The sequence below is a fragment of the Natrix helvetica genome (genome assembly GCF_964273705.1).
Source record: "Natrix helvetica genome assembly, chromosome: 4".
NCBI classification, from domain to species: domain Eukaryota; kingdom Metazoa; phylum Chordata; class Lepidosauria; order Squamata; family Natricidae; genus Natrix; species Natrix helvetica.
In genome coordinates this window covers 86,615,155-86,637,860 of record NC_138550.1, presented here as the reverse complement: position 1 = coordinate 86,637,860, position 22,706 = coordinate 86,615,155, and positions in this window count along the sequence as shown.

Here is a 22,706-nt window from a genome sequence, read left to right as displayed (position 1 = left end):
TTGAAGTCCACCAGTCTTAAGAGCCAATTTTGCAGATCCCTGGGCTAATATGATTGATGCCCTTGGTGGACTTCAATTCTCAGAATTCTGGGAGTTGAAGTCCACAAGTCTTCAAGCTGTCAGGTTTGAAGACCCTGGGTTTTTTTTTTTCTAAAGGGTTGGGGGTGCGAGGGTCTTGCAACTTGACAGCTTTAAGACTTGCGTGCTTCAAATGCCACAGTTTATTGAAACTAAAAACAGTGTACCATCCTATGTATTTTCGGTTTTAAAAATGTGGCTCTCAAAATAAATTTCAATCGTGGTTTTGGCGAGATTTGGCTCAGTTGAAAAAAAAGGTTGCCCACCACTGCTCTAGGCCATGCACTATCCCATCCTGGTAAAAAAAAGAAATGAAGGGATTCTACTTTCTTTGTCCTTCTGATACATCTGCATTTGTCATAGTATGACAAATATTTGACACACATACAACATGGATACCTATAGTGACCTGCTCAGCAAATAAGTCTTTCTAGATTTTTAGTGCCTGTTTAACCCTTGCAATGGGTTCAATCATTTCCCATGTGATCTGCATGCCTCTTTCTAATATAGAGCCACAATAGTTTTCTTATCATTTGACTCAAAAGATTGAGGGCAAAAGAAGAATGGGACGACAGAGAATGAGGTGGCTGGATGGAGTCACTGAAGCAGTCGGGGTGTGCTTAAATGGATTCCGGGGGATGGCAGAGCACATGTAGGGCTGGAGGAATGTTGTCCATGGGGTCAGATATAAAATTGCAACTAACAATAACGCCAACATCATTTGACTTATTTGTTCCATTCTTGCCCTTTGAACAGAGAAAACCCACATGAATATATGGTAATACAGTAATAATTAGGGCTCTACTTAACACATAGCTAACTACAGAGATAAAAGCAAAGCAAAAATAAAATCCCCCAAAGCAGTAATATCAAGCAATGATTACCATTTGTGGAGATATTTGTTTTTCAAGAACAGCCTTTTCTTCTGTGGCCCCTGCCCTCTTGAACCATGTATCTCAAGGTAAGATGTGGGCCCATTCTTTTGACTTGAGAAAGGGATTGAAAACCTGTCTCTGCCAATTGGCTTGGGGCCCTGATCGAGGCATCCCTCTCTGGAGATGGTTAGTAGACCAAGAAGAAGATCCCATTTCCACCCCATTTTTATAACAGTTCTTGTTTTACCTAGTTTTTGTTAAATTTTAAATGCTCTTGTTTTTAATGTTTAGCATTTTAATTTTTTATATTATTGTTTTTATAACTACAAGTCACCCAGAGTTTTTCAATAGTGAGATCAGTGGCATATAAACTTAATAAATGTTTTTTTTTCTTTTAATGACTCTGTAATCTCTTGCAACGGGATGGAATTGGGACGACTGAACTCATCTCGAGCATTTATTGGCCAGATGTCCTTCCTGATGCCTATGTGGAGTTTGCGGCAGACAATTACTCATTGTGCTCAGAGAGAGAAATATCTGCCACTACCTAGGATCAAATTCACAGCCTCCTGACTGTGAGGTGGGAACTCCAGCTCTAGGCCAATATGTCACTCTAAATTTAATAGATGAATAAATAAAATAATATCACAGAGTTCCTGTTAATGTTTCTCTTAACATATAATATATGGTTCTAATGTATGGCACGGGTTGCTTTTGAATCACCCAACAACAACAAATACAACAAAAACCCCTCCAAATTTGATTCTGCTTTGGGGAAGGTTTCTTTGCTTGTTTCTTTGATTGATTATATGTCATCAAGTCAGTGACATTCTAGAAAAGGAAGCCTTAATGCTCGCCCTTCAGGTCTTCCAACAGTGACCCATCACTATTACAATCAAATTCTACTTTTTTTTATTTTCTTCCCTTTCCTTCCCCTGTTCCCAGCATTATTGGTTTCCCAAGTAGGTTAATAATGTATCCAAAATATAACCATTTAAGCCTGATCTTTTCTACTTTGAGTGAGAACTCTATATTGATCTAATCAGTGATTGACTTTTCTCTCTCTCTTTTCTTTTCTTTTCCCTTTTCCCTTTCCCTTTTCCTTTTCTTTGGCTTGGATATCCATAATAAAGCCACTCCCAAGATTCCTGCCGGAATTGGAATTTTGCATCAGAAATGTTGCATCTGAGTCTAAATAGATTGTTGAGCCACAATAACAGAATAACAGAGTTGGCATGGACTTTGGAGGTCTTCTAGTCCAACCCTCTGCTGAAGCCTATACCATTCCAGACAAGTGACTGTCCAGGCTCTTCTTGAAAGCCTCCAGTGATGGAGCACCCACAACTTCTGAAGGCAACCCATTCCTCAGTTTAATTGTTCTCACTGTCAAGAAATTTCTCCTTAGTTCTATTCCTCTTCTCTCCCTAAATTATATTACCATATTACAAATATATCAGTCTCTCGCTGTGGTGTGCATATATGCATAGATTTGCATTTTCTGAATTCTGTACAAAAGTTCACTATATGTTGCCTAAAATTAATTCAAAGATCTCTTTCATTTCTGATTATTAATGAAACATCATCTGTTCTTGGAAGGTCTGACTATTACAGCTAGAATGGAAATAGCATTTGATCTTAATACAATACATTTTTGATGGCACTGAAAATAGGGAAATGCAGAATTTCCCATTTGAGTGACATGTTTTGAATCAGAAATTTCTTCTACCTCCCTGGAAGTCTATAAGTACAATGAGGTTTGCTATCACTTCAATGACTTTAATAATAGTGTAGGGACTTTAATGTGATCACACTGAGCTGTATAGATTTTAATAGCATATTTAATAGCATGTTTAATAGCATATTTCAGGAGATCTGATATGTTTGGGCCCAGGGATGAACTGACTTTCAGGGATCTGAGAGCTTATAAACAGATTCAGGAGAAATATCTGAAATCACATTGCTTTTCACGCTTCCACCGGTTTCTGTAGAAGATCAACAGTCTGTTGATAAAACACCTCATTCTCCCAAGAAGTTTCTGCACAAGAAAGCAATCGTACATTGTTCATGATATTAAAAGGGCTGAATGGTGTGGTTTGCTGTGCATAACCACTTAGTTCTGCTGAATGAAATTCCAGATTAAAGAACCCAACAATTTTATCCACTACTAGTCTTTATTTACTACTAACACGCTATTGTTATTTAGCAGTGGGATTTTACTCAGAACTTTATGGCACTGGACAGCCTATAAATTCATTCATTCATTCAATCAATTAATCAATCCTTTCCTTTTAGTTGTTGGCATTTAAGATCTTCCAAACGAACAACTGATTTTAGCAGGAACCCCTGAAAGATCAGGCAAGCTTAAATATAACTGATACAATTAGCATGGTGTATTATAAGCATTTGTTGACTTAGTCAATTATATAACAGATTAGTTAATCTATTTGTTTCCAAATGATTCTTTGTTTTCACTGCAAGATTAAATTTATCTAAAATATAAACATGGCAACTCTTTTGCTTTACTCCTATAAATCAACAGATGAAGCATGCATTCTTTCCTAAAATATAGTGATACCAAATGTTGTAATATATTGTAATCTCAGAATGCAATATCCACTAATTCATTCTAGCATTACAATGCTGTATGCAAATATGAAAGGGAAAAAGTTGTGTTACAATGTCCCATTACACATTTAATCATGGGCCTCCTGTACCTCTCTCAGCAGACACCTGTCAGTCCACCCTGGGAATTCAGAGGACAGAAGCAAAGACATCAGAGTGTGTTTGTGTGTGCCAAAAAAAATTAAATGTGAAGAATTGCACCTTCTTACCTATTATTTTTGGTGGCCTAAGGCCACACAATTTTAATTTGGGGTTTATTTTGCTACTGTGAAGGTTATGTCATTTTTTTGCTTTCCCAATAGAAATCAATGTGAAATTACAACAGTTTGCCATAGAAAATTTGACAATCCAATCCAATTTAGACTGCAAAAGGGTTAAAATAAGATCCTAGTTTGTCCAACCTTGCCTCATAATTTCTAATAGAGTATGCAAACATTCTTCTCTACAGTATCTGACTAAGCAAAGTGTCCTTAATGTCCTGTGTCTAATGTCTGTTTTTCCTTGGCAAGCAATATCCGTGGAAAATGAAGGAGAAATATTAGTTTTGCTAATCCGGAAGAGCTTTTTTTCCCCAATAGTCAGAGGGAAAAAACCCTATTTGGGACTCCACAAAAGTAGGGTCTGTAATATTTTTTTTTTTCATTTCTGATTGTTGTATTCTTTGTACTTACTTACTTACTTACTTTTACTTTAGTTTTACTTGGGTAGAACAAAATATCTCAGCTATCACTGGCACTTTCGTGACCTGCCCTCTGTGAAAAAGGTCTGATGTCACCTGGACCAAATCTTCCTTTGGAATCACAAAAATAAAATAAAAGGAGAGCTAGTCTTTCCTTTATACATTTTTGAGAAAGTGTGACCATATTTCTGATCATAATCAGATTCACACATCGAAAGCTACACATCCAAACAGTATTATTTGAAAGTATGACAGGTTATGAGATCATAAGTGCGGCCAACAACTTTAGGAATAACCAAAAACTGGACAACACCAATTTGCATCCTCAAGCATTCTTCCTGTCCAGCTCCAGGGTCATCTTATTTTATTGTACCCTTTGGATATCTTCCACTTGTAACTAGTGGATGCCTCCATCTTATTTTCTCCTTGGAGCATCCTGCCCTCCCTGGGAAGAAAGAATGTCTGAAAATGCAACTTTTTTTTTTTTACGGTCCTTGGTTATTCTTAAAGTTGCTGACAACATTTATGATAATGTCTCAAAACCTATCATACTTTGAAATGACACTGTTTGAATATGTAGCTTTAAATGTGTGAATCTGACCATTGTCAGAATGATGGGCAGATTGTTACTTGAAAAATATTCTCCATGTTGATAAAACTGGAAATATAGCCTTATCTAATACCACCTCATTTTTTTTATTTTTTTTTAAATAGAAGGCAGCATGACCCTTTACTTTTCTGCAAATTGGGTACTCAGATAAGTATAGAACAATCCCTATGCTAAAAATGTAAGAAAAAAAATCAGTTTTGGATGGTGCCATTAAAGAGCACATCTTAAGTAAAATAGATATTTGGGTAGGGCTAGATATATGTCTTTGGCCTGCCTTTTATATTTCATCTGAAGCTCCAATGCATTGAAATCCTTATTTCTACAAGCACCTATTCTCAGCTGTCCAGGGTTATCAGACAGATCTGTAACTCTTCTCTCCTTAATGAAATACATCCTAGATCACATCTCATGGTGCTGCCATCATGGAAGTACAGTATATTGTGAGCAAGCAGATTTTTATGAATGCTTGTCTGCCATTGCTGTTAATTCTCTGATTGTGAAATCCCTTATTCATTTTGCAAACTCAGATAATTTGTGGAACATGGAAAACTACTAAAAGCTTGAAAATCTCTGGGAAATGATCAGCAACATCTTTCAACATTTCTGAACATGATCTCCTTGAGTGACCTAAGAAACATTTCTTGAGAGTGCTTTTTTAAGGGGAAAAAATAAACTTCCCAATGGCCCAAGATATTCGCAGCAATGAAATTCCCTTAGCTTCATTGCTTATTTTCTTCCTGACTTTCATTTGTCCTCAGTTTGAAGAGTTTACAAGAATTAGATCCTACACAGATTAACTTCTACTTCACTATTCTGCTATTTTGCATAGAATTTGAACTTCTTAGATATGCTTCTTACAGCTACAATATGTTGTCTTGTATTCTGAAAATAATACACTTCTTGGACATATTCTGTTTGTAGTAGGAGTAAGAGAGAAACACCATGACTAGTTACCAAACATTTCAGTGTCCTTGCACCAGGATATTTTTTTTCCTTCAAAAAATATTGGGCTGCAAATTGTACAATCACATTGGCTCATGATCCACTAAAGATGATACAAACATACCATAGTAAGGTTTTATCTTACTGACGGGAGAAACTTTACAAATATATTTAGCCATTCCAATTTTAAAGAAGTATTTTTTTCTTTTACCTATGAAATTCTTCCCATACGAATGTCATTGGCTTATGGATTCATGGTTTGGATCACCTCTTACTTGGTGTTTTAGGCTACTGGGAATATGTTTCCTTCCCCCTAGTGTGATACAAACTTCCATGACTATTTGCTGTTGAAGAGATCACACATTGATCTCCTAAAGATGTGTCTTCTTGTTTTGTACCTAACTGGATGTTGTATAGACTCCTAATATGCATAGGATTAGCACTCTACTGAAAGCAAACTTAGCACAAACAAACCTATTTGTAAGCACCCATTCATCAAACTTTTTATTTTCCACTTACATACTGGAAACCCTAGCCAAAATTATAAAATGAAAGACTACAGGTTTCAAATCGTTTATCTCAGAAGTCTTCTCTGTATATTCTTGTTTTCGTTAGTGACTTCCCACCACCACCTTCTAATCTCCAGGTGGCATCTCAGATGATGTCTGCTGGTGTCCACATCCTTAAACCCAATGTATTGCCTATGAAATGATTAAAAGTCTGTGCATGTGTATTCCTATAGTGCCATTACCTGGTCATAAGGAATCATAAAGGAGAATATTTGTATCTCAGGGTTGAAATAAAGAGTCCTTGGTTGTTTTCTTGCAAATATTTCATTACCCAAACTAGGTAATATCAGTGCTAGTTATGTTACTCATTGCATTGATGATGTTACCTAGTTCGGGTAATGAAACATCTGCAAGATAATAACAAAGCTCAGAGAGCACCAAGGACTTATTAACCATAAGTATGTGACTATAAATTCCAGCCTTTTTTCCTGGAAGACAGATCAATCTCACAGTTGGGAATGCTATAACACTGGAAGTTTTTAAGAAGAGATTGAACAACTATTTGTCTGAAATAGTACAGTGTTTCCTGCCTGAGCAAGAAGACCTTGAGGTTTGGACTAAGAAGACCGCCAAGATTCCTCCCCCTGTTATTCTGTATTTACAATATAATACAACTGGTGATTTTAGCCAGTTTTGGCTTTTTTGCCAAACTGCAATGAGACAACAGATAGGTTATCATACATTATCAATATTTTTGCACAATGCTATCTCCATAAGTATCTTCTTATAGTTACAGTTACAAACCCTCTCCAAACATGTCTTCTTAATAGCAGAAATCTCCACAATAGCTATTGAGGTTTGGAGAGAAACTCTTGCTTGTACCATCATGTAGGCATGCCTTGCAAAACTCAGCAATCAAGCAGTGAGATCAAGAGATATACATGCTGACATGAACTAGACTACAATTAACCCTCAGTAGGCAAATTGGTTGAAGTTATCTTATTTTTTTTAAAAAAAAAGAACTTGGAGCAGGAGGATGCATGAATGAGAAATTGGGAGTAAAAATGAAAACCACAATAAAAAGAGTAGACAAAGAAAAAAGTTCAAAACTAGAAAGCTCATTTAGGTTTTCCTTTAAAGCAAATCCTTTTATCCACTGTGAATAGAGACAGCCATCACTTTAGGTAGAAAAATTAACAGTGGTGGCAGAACTAACTGTCTCCAATACAATAAGGGGCAGCCATTGTGGCAGCCGCTATTTAAGGTAAGAAACATTGTCTTCTGTCTGAAAAGTAAAAAGAAAACTTTCTAAAAGAAAACCATCTTTTTCAAAGGCAAGCCATGATTATCAAAGCAGAGCTACATTTGTGTGTTCTATATAAGAACATTAAAAGGAATAAGCCTCCTGAATGTTAGTTTTACCATCTTCAAATATGTTAATATTTTTATTTAGGATCTCTGAAACAAAAACAAATCTACCAATATGTTTGGGTTTTAATTCAGTTGGACCTAGAACATCTCAGCCCAAATCCCATGTTACAATGTATTTGCCCCATGAATGGAACAATCCTATTTTTTTCACATGGGTTGTCTGTTTGTGTTTAAGTTTGTAAATTCTCCATAGTCTAGTTTGGTGGGGGGTTTTTTTTTTCCTTTCTGGATTTTGTCAATTCTTCGGTGTCTAATGGATTGGGCAGCTATGATAAATTTGATGCATTAAAATACTTGAATTAGGAACATGTACCAATGACATAAATAAAAGAGATCCTTCATGTTAATTTGCATAAGAGAAAATGGAAATTAAAGTAATATAAAATACTGTATATACATTTTGTACATTGTTGAAAAAGAGAACTGCGCAAAGGATGACATATGACAAAAATGTGTGGTTAGGTGCAAGAGCTGAACACAAACTCCTTTTCTGTAAAAACTAAGCAAGGTTCACTCCTACCTTTTAGCTTGTGTTTTGTACCTTTTCATACCACACCTTTTATAGAAGGATAATTACAAGTATATTTCATGAGAAGTTCTACAGTATTTAATGCCGTTTACTCAGAAAGAACTTGTACATTGAATTTATATCCTCCTTCTACACCTCCTAGAACCTTTCTAAAAATATTAATTTTGTAATATAAGAAAATGTGCACTGACTCTGCTTGATAATAAGAACCTGACAAAATGCACAAATGGGTTGGAAACAAAACCAGATTTCCCCATCCAAGTAGAGTGCTTAAAAGTGCATCTCTGTGTAGTCAACTAGTTTTTCAGTGCTTCAGGCTTCTCCTTTGTTCTCTTAAGATCTCAAGGCCTTTTCAGTGCTTTGGCACAGAGACAGATTCATTTCTTATTTTTATACCCAATTATTTAACGTTTAGACATTTCTTCAAAAACCACGTGGATACATTTCAATTGTGGTAGATAATAACAGAAAAATATATCCCTATTAGAGTTCTATGAATTCTCACTAAAAATAACAGCAAAAACAAAACAAGATTATCTTGCCAGGAAGTTTTAGAGGTCAACTTTCCTTTTCCTTGGATTTTAAAAAAAATCCTAAGAAAATATAAGAATATAGGTTTCAGAATTGTTATTTATTGGTGAAATGACTTCTCAACAGTGGTAATGCTGGTATCCTAAAATATATTTTTCAGATTGGATGAGACAGTTGGATATTGCATGAAATAGCTAAGAAACCTCTTGGTGCTTTCTTTAAACATTGAAAGGCCCAGCATGCTAGAAAGCTCTTTGGACAAAGGTTTCTTTTCTTTTCTAGTGCTTTCTAGAATAACCATTTGAGCACAAAAATCTCAACAACACTGCAGATATATCTCTGCTGTACATCTGCTGGGCTGTTGAAAGGTTAACAAAATGAAGAGATCCCTTGATTAATTTACAGATTAAAAAATACCATAAATGTAAAGTCCAAATCTTTGCAGATTTTTTGAAGGGATGCAGGAAGGGCATTGCCAAACTTTCATTCAGATTAGCATTCATCCCATCATGAAATTCTCCAATAGTCAAAATCCCAAGAACACACCCAGAAAAATTTCCTCTGTGTTCATAAGCCCTAACATATTCTATATTTTCAATTGTTCTAAAAAAGGACAATACATTCATCTGTTGTCCTAAATTGATCTTAAGCAATTTTTTTAAAGTGATTATTTAATAATTATATTATTTAAAAGAATAGAATAGAATAGAATAGAATAGAATAGAAACAACGAAACAGAATAGAATAACCAATAAGAAGGAAGAGTAAAGCAGATAACAAGAAGGATAAGTGAGGTTACCACATCCATACTACATGGGCAAATACACGGTACATTAGATAGCACTGTGAGAATTAGATATTCTGCGGGTTAATGGTGTGAGGGAAAAAGTGCCCTGTAGTACCATCCCAAGGAGAGGAGTTGAAACAGTTCATTTCCAGGATATTAGGGGTCTGTAGATCTCAGCCCTTTTTCTGGCTCTCACAATATGCCTTCTAGGTCTTCTATGAAAGGAAGGGTGGTTGCTATTGTTCTTTCTGCAGCCTTAACTACAGCTGTGTGAAAAAGTCCTGCACGGTTTACGGTTTATGACATTTTTTGGATAGGCCATTGATTATATATTTTATGCTAACTGCTATGCAAATATTGTTATATTTAAATAAATACTGGTGGTTTTTAAATGAATGAAACGCATAAGCTTTTTGCAATTTGGTGCTGTTTGGATGGGGATTGTGAATTTTCATGCATGCTTACAATGCATGCTTACAATGACTATGAAAACAGTAACTGATGCATACCCAGTGACATACGTGTCCTAAATACGTGTACTTAGATGCAAATGTTTGTTAACATTTTTATTGTTTGTGGCCATGAAAAGGACTGCTTAGGTAACCAAACATGGTTACTAATGTGAAATTGGCCAGCCCTTATTGCTTATCACCAGGCGGCATTGCTTCGGCATAGACTGTATAAGCCTTTGCACGTGATCTTTGGTGACAATGTGGTGCCAGGCTGCAATAATGGATTCAATCAGCTCCTGCTTGGTCTTCAGATGCTTCTTGCTTATTTCATAATCAATCTTGGCCCACAAGTTCTCAATTGGGTTCAAATCCAGGCTCTGAGCTGGCCAATCCAGGAGTCGAACACCATGCTTCTTCATCCACTGCTGGATGGACTTGGCTCGATGACAAGGAGTGTTGTCATCCTGGAAGTAAAAGTCCTTCCCTACAAGTTGCTGAGCTGAAGGAAGCATGGTCTTTTCCAGGACTTCAACATATTGCTTGTAATTCATGATTCCCTGCACGATTTGTATCCGACCAAAACCAGAAGCAATGAAACAGCCCCAGATCATCACGTGCAATGGACGCTTCACAGATAGATTCAGGAAGTACGGCCTAAATTCTTCAGCTGGAAATCTTCTGACATACTTATTGCACTGATTCCCAGTCAAGAAATTGCTCTTGTCACTGAATATGACCTTGGCCCAATGTTCATTGGTCCACTTGGCATACTTCTTGGCCACGCAGGTTGACGAGAGCAGTGAGCATCTGTGAGCAAAGGTTTACTTTGAGCCCTGCAGCCTTTGGCAAGCAGTCCGTGATGCACAGTGCTTGTGCACACTTTTACATCACATGTTTCACCCCAAATTCTTGTAATCTGAGATGAAGTGAGCTTCCTGTCAGCCATCAAAATGCATTGCAGAGCCCGATCTTGCCATTTTGTCGACTTTCTTGGTCTTCCTGAGCAGACTGTCATCAACTGAACCAGTTATTTGGTATTTTTCAACCACTCTGCTCACTGTGGTGCACTGGCCTTTCACTCTCTTGGCTATTTCTGTACAGGAGTAACCCTCTTCATGAAACACAATGATGTGATGACACTGCTCAGTACTGGTGAAAGCAAAGGCCTTCATCCTTGCCTGCAGCCAGAGCTAAATTAAAATTCTCAATGCTTTTCATGCCTATTTATAGTCAGAGAGTATGACAACATTGATTGGGTCATAGATTTAGCCTCTGTGCGTTTTGATTGATCAGCCAAAGCTTGCTGCTAATTGGCTACTTTCAATCCTAACATTCTCAAAAATTCAAGTTGTGTTTGTTTTAGCACATAAACTCACTCAAAACCTTAAAAAGACTTTGGTTATATTAATAAAAATTATGCATCTCAATCCAACTATAGAAATGTTCATCAAAATACTATTTTTGCATGGTTTCTATGAGTGATAAGTTGATTAAACATGTAAATACAGCTTAAAACTGAAAGCGTGCAGAACTTTTTCACACAGCTTTATCTGTTGGAGTCTGTCTTTGTCCTGTTTAGTTGCTGCACCAAGCCAGTTATAGAAGTACAAATTACAGACTCAATAATTTCTCTGTAAAACTATATCAACAGTTACAAAAATAGCCGTTAACTGTATAGGTGAAGGAAAACAATTGCAATTCCCTGTTATTGTTTCAAAATTGTATACGTCTGTACTTTACATTTTAGTAATTATAATTCCATTATTTTCCTTCAAGGCTCATGACTCCAGCCATGAATTCATTGGCTTCAGCACGCAATTTTTCTAATACAATATTCTGCATACTTCTAAAGCAAATATGGCTAATACAGTACGGCACATGTTTAATTTGCTTTGGTTTAATATTAGGTTTTTCCCAATGTGTGTTTGAAAGTGAAGTATATAAAACTGCTGATTTCCTTGCTGGACAGATATAAGTGTGTGTGTGTGTGTGTGTGTGTGTGTGTGTGTGTATTTGTGTTACAACCCCTAGTGTGCCCAAATATGGGAGGGAGCTCACTACTCCCCCTTTCTGTCCTTCAGCTCATTACAGAAATCCATCCAGGCAGAAAACCATATTTTTATTTATATATATGCTATTTCCTTTCCAAACTGTTACCACTATATACAAAACTGTAATAATAAACAAGTTGTCAACTTCTCAGGAGAAAAAAGGTTATCGCTTAATACCTTTTGGGATTGCCTGTTAACTTACCGATGTCTTTGAACTGGTTTTCATATTATCCAGAGATTTCACCTGAGGCACATCTAGTGAACTTTTGCCATTACTTTCTAGTGCAATTTTAATCTCCTTTTACAAAAACTGAATACGTCTGAAAACCCAGGAGCACAAAGCCTGTTTTTCAGACTTATGGGCTAAAGAAACTGTTAAGAAATGTTAGGATTAGCCAGGGGGAAAAAATACTGTACTGGTTATATAAGAGAAATATATCCCAAATAAAAACTGCTGAAGAGTACACTTTGCTAGGATTCTTTGCTGTTCAGCATTAAGAAAGTACAACTTCTGTAGCATATCTACTACTTGCTCCAAAAACAGTAAAATAATATAAAGGCATGGTTACACTTTCTACATTGAAGTGAAATGAAGACATACTTATTTATTGCTAATTTCATTCTTGGTGAACGAGATCAGATGAAGAAACGTGGTACATATGCAGAAGTATGGTAGATATCTTGAGAGTCCATAAATATGGAGCTTCCCCATTTATGTTTCTATCTGACTGGACCCATGTTCTATACGTTATTGCAGACCTATCTACAATGAACCCATTGCCAAAGTATCAAAATTCATATTTCTTTGGAGAAAATGGTACAGATAGATGGAGCTCTCTAGAGAAAACAAATTTGGGAAGCACAGGGATTACAAATTTGTAGTTTGAGAACAACAAATTCTATGATAACTTGGACTATATTATTTTCTCTACTAAACCTTGTCTAGTGTCTCTCCTTGCCTTCTTAAAATTCAAAGAAGGGAATTGCTTCACAAAGTGGGATGAAACTTATTGTTACTTAATTCTAAATTGGAAAGAATGTAGGCCTCATTGTAATAGGGTGAAGTTATTTAAGCTGGAATATTTCCTATCTGAAAGTGTCTGAATTTGATTGTTGCATCCCACATCAATATATTCTTTACTGCAAAAGGTTAAGACACCTTATATGGAGGATAAGGGGGAATGACTAGTTGAAAGTCATACAGTGAACTTCTTACTCAAATGAGGACTCAAACCTCATTTACTCAGTTAAATGAACAAATCATTCACCAGACTGGCTTTCAGGTTTCCTGTCCATTTCTGGAAATAATGCTAACAAGCTTCCCTTAAATGAAGGATATTTGAGGGATATCACAACCTTCTGGTATTTTCATAATTCATTTGTATAATGTGATCTAACAGCAAAGGAAGGGTGATGGCTCTGTATTATAAAACTCCAGTCATATTTGGGCTATGAAATCAAGGCTACAAGAGAATCTAATTTAGATGGTAGTGAAGATATACAGAAAACAATTATCTAGTGGTAGTCCAGATATTTAGTCACCAGCTGGATAAAAAAATAATTTTCATTTATGAGTCCTGCCTTTTCAAAATCTTGGTGGCAGATTTTAGATTGCCTGACCTGAACCTCAATAGGTTTTATACAATCTTAATTTCCACATAAGGTTTTTACATGCATCTCCTCAGTGGCTTGTTTAGTTTTATGTGTTGAATGAAGCTGTCAAATGTGTTGAATGAAGCTGTCAAATGTTGTTCATTCAATTGTGATTAAGTAATCTATGACTTTGCATCTTGTATTCATTTTCTTCCCTCTGTGAAACGTCTTATGAGTAGTAACATGTATCAAACAACCTAGAATTAGGCAATAGTTAGCCCAGCTGATGGAAATATCCTTTACTGTCTTTTCCAAAACAAGCAGCGAAAACCAAATGCCATTCAAGTAGGTAGTTTACATAAAACAGAAGAGATGTGCTAAGAGCTATTGTAACTTTCTCTTTACTTCAGACATTCCAAAACAAATTGTATTGTTATGTGTTTTGAAACTAGAGTACACACCTGCAGTACCTTTCAGAGTAAGCAAAGATATACAAGGTTCAGAGAAAGAGTAAAGAAACAGCAAATAAAATAAATTAAAGACATGAGATAAGAAGAAAGAAATTTAGTTTACACCAATACCATTCACTGTATCTCTCTGTATCTTTTTGTCCTTACAAGTCATTCTTATTTCCACCATGTTCATGTGCTGATTTATTCATTGCCTTTTGTTCTTTACATTCCTCATCTTTCTTTTCTGGAATACCTCATCAGCTCCATCCAACCATGATTTTCTTAGTCTTATTCTTCCCGTTAGCCCATTCACTCTTCTTTCAGATATTAATTTTGTGATTTGATCCTTATTCACTCTCTCTACACCACTTCAATATGCTTCTTTCATATTTGTCACTCATGTTCATATTCAATCCACATTCATTCAGCAGCCATTCATTCTTGACCTCATTGTTTCCTGTTTTATCACACATACTGTTTAAGATCCCATTTGCACTGTATTCGACTTTTGTGTTTCTCCCAACAGTCCTAAATCTCACTTCCATATAATAAACTGTCAAAGGTACACCCTTGCACATTGCTATTTAAACTTTTTCTCAATAGACGTTTATTCCTTGCAGCCTACTACATGTTGCCCACCAATTTTCTACCAGCATATGCAAAATTTAAATTTCTCTATCTAGCCTATCAATATGCACAAACGTTTCTTATTTCATTTTTTTAAAATCATAGACTGCCAATGTAATTGAGAATGGGGATTCAATGCTGACCACAAGAGATTAGTATAAGGGCAAAAAAAAATATTTCTCCTTGTTATTTCATGTCATCACACCAGGACTATATATTAATTTGATATTTTTTTTTGCAAATATATTTATTCTATTTCATAAACAAGCATAAAAATGAAAAAGGAGAGGGTAATAATAGGATAGTGAATGTCAAAAGATGTGTTGAATAAGTATAAAACAAAAGTGAAGTCCAACTTTTTTTCATCAAAAAGACAATAATACAACAACCTCTTTAGTTTAAATGAATATTTAACATTTAAGCTATCTTATAATAGCAGTAGTCAACACTAAAAAAAAAATCAGTATTCACATTATAACCCTATCCTAATTTTAATCTAACACATAGTAAATTGTCAAATAAGAAAAAAACATATATTTTTTTTTAAATCTAACTTTAGCCCTAACCATGTATTTCTCTAGTCAGATCTAATTTTATCCTCAAATCCCTAAGTCAAAAGTTGTTGTTGTTTTTCTTCTCCTTTTCTTGAAAGAAAAGGTCTTGGTCTCAAAGTCACAAGAAATTTATTCAGGTTACACTCTCTAAGCAAAGCAGTCAATTTCAACATCTCAGCTAGCTCCATTATGTTTCAAAATCCATTTTTCCAGTGTAGGTCCATGCCCCTCTTTCATTTATGGACTTGTTTTGAAAGCATGTAGTAGGTAACCTTTTTTCAAACAGTGTACATAAAGCTACATAAGAATACTTCCAGATAAAGGACCAGTTCTATTAGCAAAGTTATGAATTTATCTCTGGTTAAGAAAAGGGGGAAAAGATTTAGAATTTAAAAAAAGAGGAAAAATGGAAAATGGTAATATAATTGAGGCAGAGTGATTACTTACTAAAAACTCCTTTACTTTCATTACTCCTCTACTCACAATAGAATCCCTTATGCCAGTGATGGCGAACCTATGGCACGCGTGCCACAAGCGGCACGCGGAGCCATTTGTCAGGGCACGCAAGGTGCTGCGCGAGCTGGCCATCTGAGTTCACCTTTTTAAAAGCTATTTTTCACCTTCCCCAGACTCCAGAGGCTTTATAGGAGCCTGGGGAGGGTGAAAAGAGCCTCCCCTGCCCCCCCGGAGGCCCTCCAGAGGCTTCAGAGACCATCCAGAGGCTTCCCTGAAGCCTTCGGAACGCTTAAAACCACCCTCCGAGCAAACTGGAAGTTCTGGTTTGCTCAGAGGGTGGTTTTAAGCGTTCTGAAGGCTTCAGGGACCGTCCGGAGGCTTCCCTGATGCCTTCGAAGCGCTTAAAACGACCCTCTGAGCATTCCGGAAGTCACTTCCTGTTTCCTCGGAGGGTCGTTTTAAGCACTCCGAAGGCATCAGGGAAGCCTCCGGATGGTCTCTGAAGCCTCCGGAGGGCCTCTGGGGGGTTGGGGGAGGCTCTTTTCGCCCTCCCCAGGCTCCTATAAAGCCTCTGGAGCCTGGAGAGGGTGAAAAAAGCCTGTAAAAATGGGGGGGTCGTGCGTTGTGCGTGCATGCACACTGGGGGGGGGTCGCGCATTGCATTATGGGTGCGGCACACCCGCACACGCCCCCCCTGCGCTCCCCCCACTTGTGGCACGCAAGCAAAAAAAGGTTCGCCATCGCTGCCTTATGCCACTGAAATTTTAGGCTTGGACAATTTGGAACTGTGCTGCCTGTAGTCTGATCTAAGCATAGTACACAAAATTGTCTGCTACAACGTCTTACCTGTCAATGACTTCTTCAACTTCAACATCAATAATACACCGACAAACAATTGATACAAACTCAAGGTACACTACTCCAAACTCGATTGCAGAAAATATGACTTCAGCAACAGAGTGGTCAATGCCTGGAATGCTCTACCCGACTCCATTGTTGCATCCTCAAACCCTCACAGCTTCAATACAATACAATATTTACAATACAATAGCAGAGTTGGAAGGGACCTTGGAGGTCTTCTAGTCCAACCCCTTGTCTAGGCAGGAAACCCTATACCATTTCAGACAAATGGCTATCCAACTTCTTCTTAAAGACTTCCAGTGTTGGGGCATTCACAACTTCTGGAGGCAAGCTGTTCCAGTGATTAATTGTTCTAACTGCCAGGAAATTTCTCCTCAGTTCTAAGTTGCTTCTCTCCTTGATTAGTTTCCACCCATGGGTTCTTGTTCTACCCTCAGGTGCCTTGGAGAGGGCAGTTTGACTCCCTCTTCTTTGTGGCAACCCCTGAGATATTGGAACACTGCTATCATGCCTCCCCTAGTCCTTCTTTTCATTAAACTAGACATACCCAGTTCCTGCAACCGTTCTTCATCTGTTTTAGTCTCCAATCCCCTAATCATCTTAGTTGCTCTTCTCTGCACTCTCTCCAGAGTCTCCACATCTTTTCTACATCGTGGCGACCAAAACTGAATGCAGTATTCCAAGTGTGGCATTACCAAGGAATTATAAAGTGGTATTAACACTTCATGTGATCTTGATTCTATACCTCTGTTTATATAGCCTAGAACTGTGTTGGCTTTTTTGGCAGCTGCTGCACACTGCTGGCTCATATTTAAATGGTTGTCCACTAGGATTTCAAGATCTTTCTCACAGTTACTACTATTGAATCTTATATTCAGCCTTAAACTATCTACCGTCTTCCTCGCCCCATTCCTAAGAGGTCCGTAAAGGGAGTGTGCATAAATGCACCAGCGTGCCTACCATCCCTGTCCTACTGTCCCAATTTATTTGTATTCATTTCCTTCATTCATGTTCATCCTTACCTATACCTGCTACCTTATACTTGTTTGACAAATTAAATAAATAAATAAAATAAAAACACTTCATGTAAAAATAACCACTTTGAATGCAGGGGTAATTGGAATCACCAAATGGTATGAGTTTGAAGAAAGATTTTATCCCTTGCTTCTAATAAAGATAAGGGTGGACTTCTGTTACATTGCATTCTAAAAGTAATATTAATTTTACCTTTCTTTAAGTGAAGTTAATATCACTAGTTCATTTTATAATGATGCATAAAAGAACAGCATTGTATGGTTTTCACTTTTTTAAGGAATATGACTTTATTTAATTATTTAATATTCAAGTTTGCCTTGAAGCAAATCTTTCTGTTTGCTGAAGAAACAACATCCTCAGATTGGTGAGGGGGGCAGAGGAAAACAGCTAGTAACATGATCTAACATTTTCAGAATTGCTGGATGAGTAAAAATCTTAACTTCAACAAATATTATTTCAGCTGCCTTCTTTTCTGACAAAGCATTAAAAACATTAACAAAAATACGAATCATTCAAAAGACAACCATGGCTATGCAATCAAATCTGTTTTTTGTATTAAAATGATGTTGTCCCTAAATTTATTTTTATTTCATTTTTTTGATTTTATACAAATACCCATCTAATGCAAAGTGCCTTTGGGTGGTATATATGATGGTTGCAGTCACCATTTTGATTTTAAAAAAAATCTTCTGCAGAACCCCTATCTGAATGATGTGTGTGTGTGAGAGAAAGAGAGACAAAGAGAGAGAGTTGCATTATGTCTTTTGAAACTATAGTACCACTGCATTACCTATCACACTATTCTCCTTTCAGAGTAAGCAACTACAAGGTGCAGAAAAGAAGTAAAGAAACAGCAAGTAAAAGAAATTAAAGACATGTGATAAGAAGAAAGAAATTTAGTTTACACCAGTACCATGCACTATATCTTTCTGTTTCATTTTGTTTTTACAAATCGTTCTTATTTCCCCCATTTATTCATTTGTTCTTCTCATTTCTCACCTTTCTTTTCTGAAATACCTTATCAGTTCCATCCAACTATGATTTTCTCACTCTTATCCTTCCCATTAGCCCATGTGCTCTTCCTTCATTTTGGTAGATCTACACAGGTGTGTACTAAGCCTAAGGATTCTGATTCACCAGAATTAAAGAGCAGCATGTACCATGTGGAAAGAAAGTCATTTAAAGTATTCAATTGGTATTTCTTTTTACCAGGTTTCTACAGTGCACTCAAATTTCAGCAGCCAGTTTGGGGTATGCTAAAATTGCTGAACATTGAAGTATTTCTATAACTGGGCAAGAGATTAAACCAAGATTAAATTGGAACAGTTTTAAAAAAAATCATGTGCTGCTGTAATGAAAAAGTTGTTGTGTTTAATTCACATTGCCCAGTCTAGTTCATGTTGCTGAACTGGTCTTTTTGTTCAGCTTTTCACTCAGACAGATCTTGACATTTCAGCAATTGTTTCAGGGTTTTAAAAACATAACTTTCCTTAATATTCCATAACAAACTATTAATATTTATAGTCAATGACCCATCCACTCCATTTTCTAGGTTGCCATTATGAGATGTCATTTTGTTGATTCAATCTGCAGTATTAATCATAAGACTTATGGATCTCCTTAAATATATGATTGCTTTGTGAGGCTGGAGCATTAGAATAGTGGCATCCAAATTTAATTAGCTGCGAAAGCTCCTTTTAATTAATCTGAAACTAGTAGTTCAATGGCTGATAACACCAAGTATTAGGAATAAATGTTTATCCTTAACACTGTGGTTATTAAGGAAACTAAATTGGAATGGAAGGTTTAATGGTTCTTGATTTAAGGTTTTAGGGTTCTGAATTATTTAGATTTAGTGCAGGATATATTTTTCCCCTTTCCTTTCTCTTCTTTTGTTTTTGTTTTTTTCTTTCCTGCTTTCCTGCAGGAAGGACATTTAGGAAAAACAAACTCAAGTCCTCAGGTTGTATCTAGGTCCAAAAGTCACCTTCATATATCTTTCTTCTGAATTTTAAGTAGCATACCTTGTGATACTTGTCAAGTAACCACAAGTGACCATTTTACTTTCCACGAACATAACATTGTGCAGTCTCCATACGACACACACTGAGCAACCATCTGTTTGTTTATTTTAATTTCATCAAAGAGAGGCTAAATTCTAAAAAAATAATAATGATATTTTGCTTTTGAATGTTTAATGCCACACATCTTCAACATGAATATTACATCTATTTGAGCATGTAAATTTTTTTGCAAATGAACTGCAAATATATTAAAATTAAACTCTTATAGCTTCAAAGGACTAGAGTTGTAACTGTAAAAAATACATATTTGGTTTAACAATGTTCTGTGCTGTTTATCAAAGTTACTGAAAGTTGCTGAAACATTTCACTTAGAGTTTACAACAGCAAAAACACCTAGGAGTTGACTTAATATTTTTTTTATTTTTTTTTAATAAGATTCTTAGATAATTGAAAAGAGATGCCATTCTTTGTTCTTTTTTCTTTTTGATAAACTTTTTTGTTATCCAATTTATGCATCATTTTTGTTTACCCAATTTATATAATCCAACAGGTCAAATATTAATGACCATTGGTCTATTTGTTTTTGTCAGACAGTTAACAAATAATAGTTTAAAATATACTTAGTTGCCACATCTTGTGGGCTTGGCAGTAACACCAGAGGCAGGATCCTCATCCCATGCCATGTGCAGCTTAAAAGTAATAACTAGCATCTTCAGTGAAACCAACTGGTAGCCAATGATGCTCATGTAGAAAATGTCCAAAAAACTCATGGAACAAAATGCCAAAAAATGTCCAAAGCTGTAGTTTCCATACACATTTTAAGAACAGTCTTATGTAGAATATATTGCAAGAACTCAACCAGGAAGTGACTGTGGCATGAGTGATTTTGAGCAGAACCCCTAATCCGAGAAAGGGTGGAAATGATGAACAAGATAAATATCTATAAGGCCCTCCAGGTCATAATGCCAACTGCTAGTGCTGGGCATCCAGGTGGACCCCCTGATTGTGTACCGACTTAGTCTGAGGGAGTGGTATAGGAGGCAGAGTTAACAGCGGAAACTCTAACACCCACAGCCATTTGGTCCTGCTAAGGTTGGCATCTGTTTATCTTCATCCATATCTAACAGCCTTCATGCTCTAGGAAAGAATCTAGACATCATTCCTTGGATGGTCCAAGGAAATGATGTAGAACTCAGTATTGTCAATAATACCTTGCATTGATGGAAGATCCAACCCAATAGTTTCTAAATAATAAATAATATTTCCAATAAACTACAAACCTTACCTAATGAAAAAGTCTATAGAGACTGGTATCCTACCAAAGCAACTGATATTTTCCAGGGTTGATTTCTAGATTCTTTTGCAGACATATCAATTTTCTCAATGTAGCACAGATAGTCCTTAGGTACAGCCATTCATCCAGTAACTGTTCAAAATGACAATAGCACTGAACAAATTGTACTTATGATGGATTCTTGTAGTTCTGGCCATTGCACCATCCTACGGTCACATGATTGTGGACTGAGCCCTTGGTGTACAACTCACAATTACAACATCATAGTAGGCTTCAATCATGTGATCACAATTTCTGATGTTCTTTCTTGGCTTCCCAGAAGCAAAGTCAGTATGAAAGCTAGCAGGAAGTCAGAAGTACAGTGTAGACATCCAGCAAAGATATGGTGAACTGAAGATGGCTTTGGAAAAGCAAAGTATATGTCTGTGGCGAACACCAAGAAACCACTGAGTAGACTGAGTAGGTACCTTGAAAACTCTCTGTATAAGGACAGTATGAGAGATTACCTACATGTGATCCAAATGACTGCTGTTCATAACCACAGGAAGTAGTTGGGGAAGAAACATACTGGGATCTACTTCTAAATGAAAGTTGGAGATTTCAAATCTTATGGCACAAAAGCCCTCTTCAGTTGTTTACCTGAACAATGACTGGCTCTCAAACTGAGGGGCTGGTGTTCATAACCAACTTCCATGAAATGTGGGAATTCTTCTAATCTAACAAATAAGAATGTTTTTCAGTGCATTGCATGGATCACAGGAGACTGGGCAGTTTCAAGTTCAAATCACCTTGTATGAATGAATATTCAAGATTGTATTCTTCCCAAATTAACTTTACAGGATTAATGTGAAGACAAACTGTAGTGAAAGCTTGGTAGAATAGCTGATAGGATATGATATAAGTAAAAATAGATGTATGCTCTCAGGAACATTCCATCTTATAATGTTGCTATTTACATATTTGAACCATTATTTATGTATAGCTCTTATTTTGGGAAGGGGGTGGGAGAAATTGCCCCACCCCCACCTCAGATTTTCACTGTTTTAGGTAGACTGGAGAAACTGCATTCTGCTCCTTTTTTTGTTTGTGATTATGAGCTAAATCTCAGGACCTGCGATCAAGTCCATGCAAAGAGTCACACTCCCCATTACCTCTATGCTTTTCCTGGATTTTTTGCTCAACTCTAGGAAAATAGCTCAGTTCATCTTGATGTTTTACCATGCTAATTCTAGTAAACCTCAAATGCCTGTGAATGCTGCAAAAAAAATCATTCGCCTCTCCCATCCTTTCTCTGCTACCTTGTGTTAAGTCAGTCTGGACAGTTTGCTAAGCAAATAATAATAATATGAGCAGACATTATAGCTAGTTTAGCAACTAACCAAAAACCCTATCAGCCAATTGCTATATACACAGCAGAATAACCTCCTTGATATTTGGCTGGTGACTGGTACAAAGAAACAAAGCAAAACCCAGCAGGAGAAACTATGCATCTGGCAGATGACTGCTTTGTTCCGTTCCCATTACCACTGCCAAGGACTTCTCATCCTGTGGTTAGGTGGCTTCAAATCTTTTAAGCAGAAAAGTAACAATACCTTCCATCTGTGAAAAATGTGACATTATTTAGCTTTCAAAGCTATAGGCTTATGAATAAGACTTTAAAGGCCTCTTTGTCTTGGAAAACATTGTGACAAACAGCTCCTGTGAATTCCCCTTC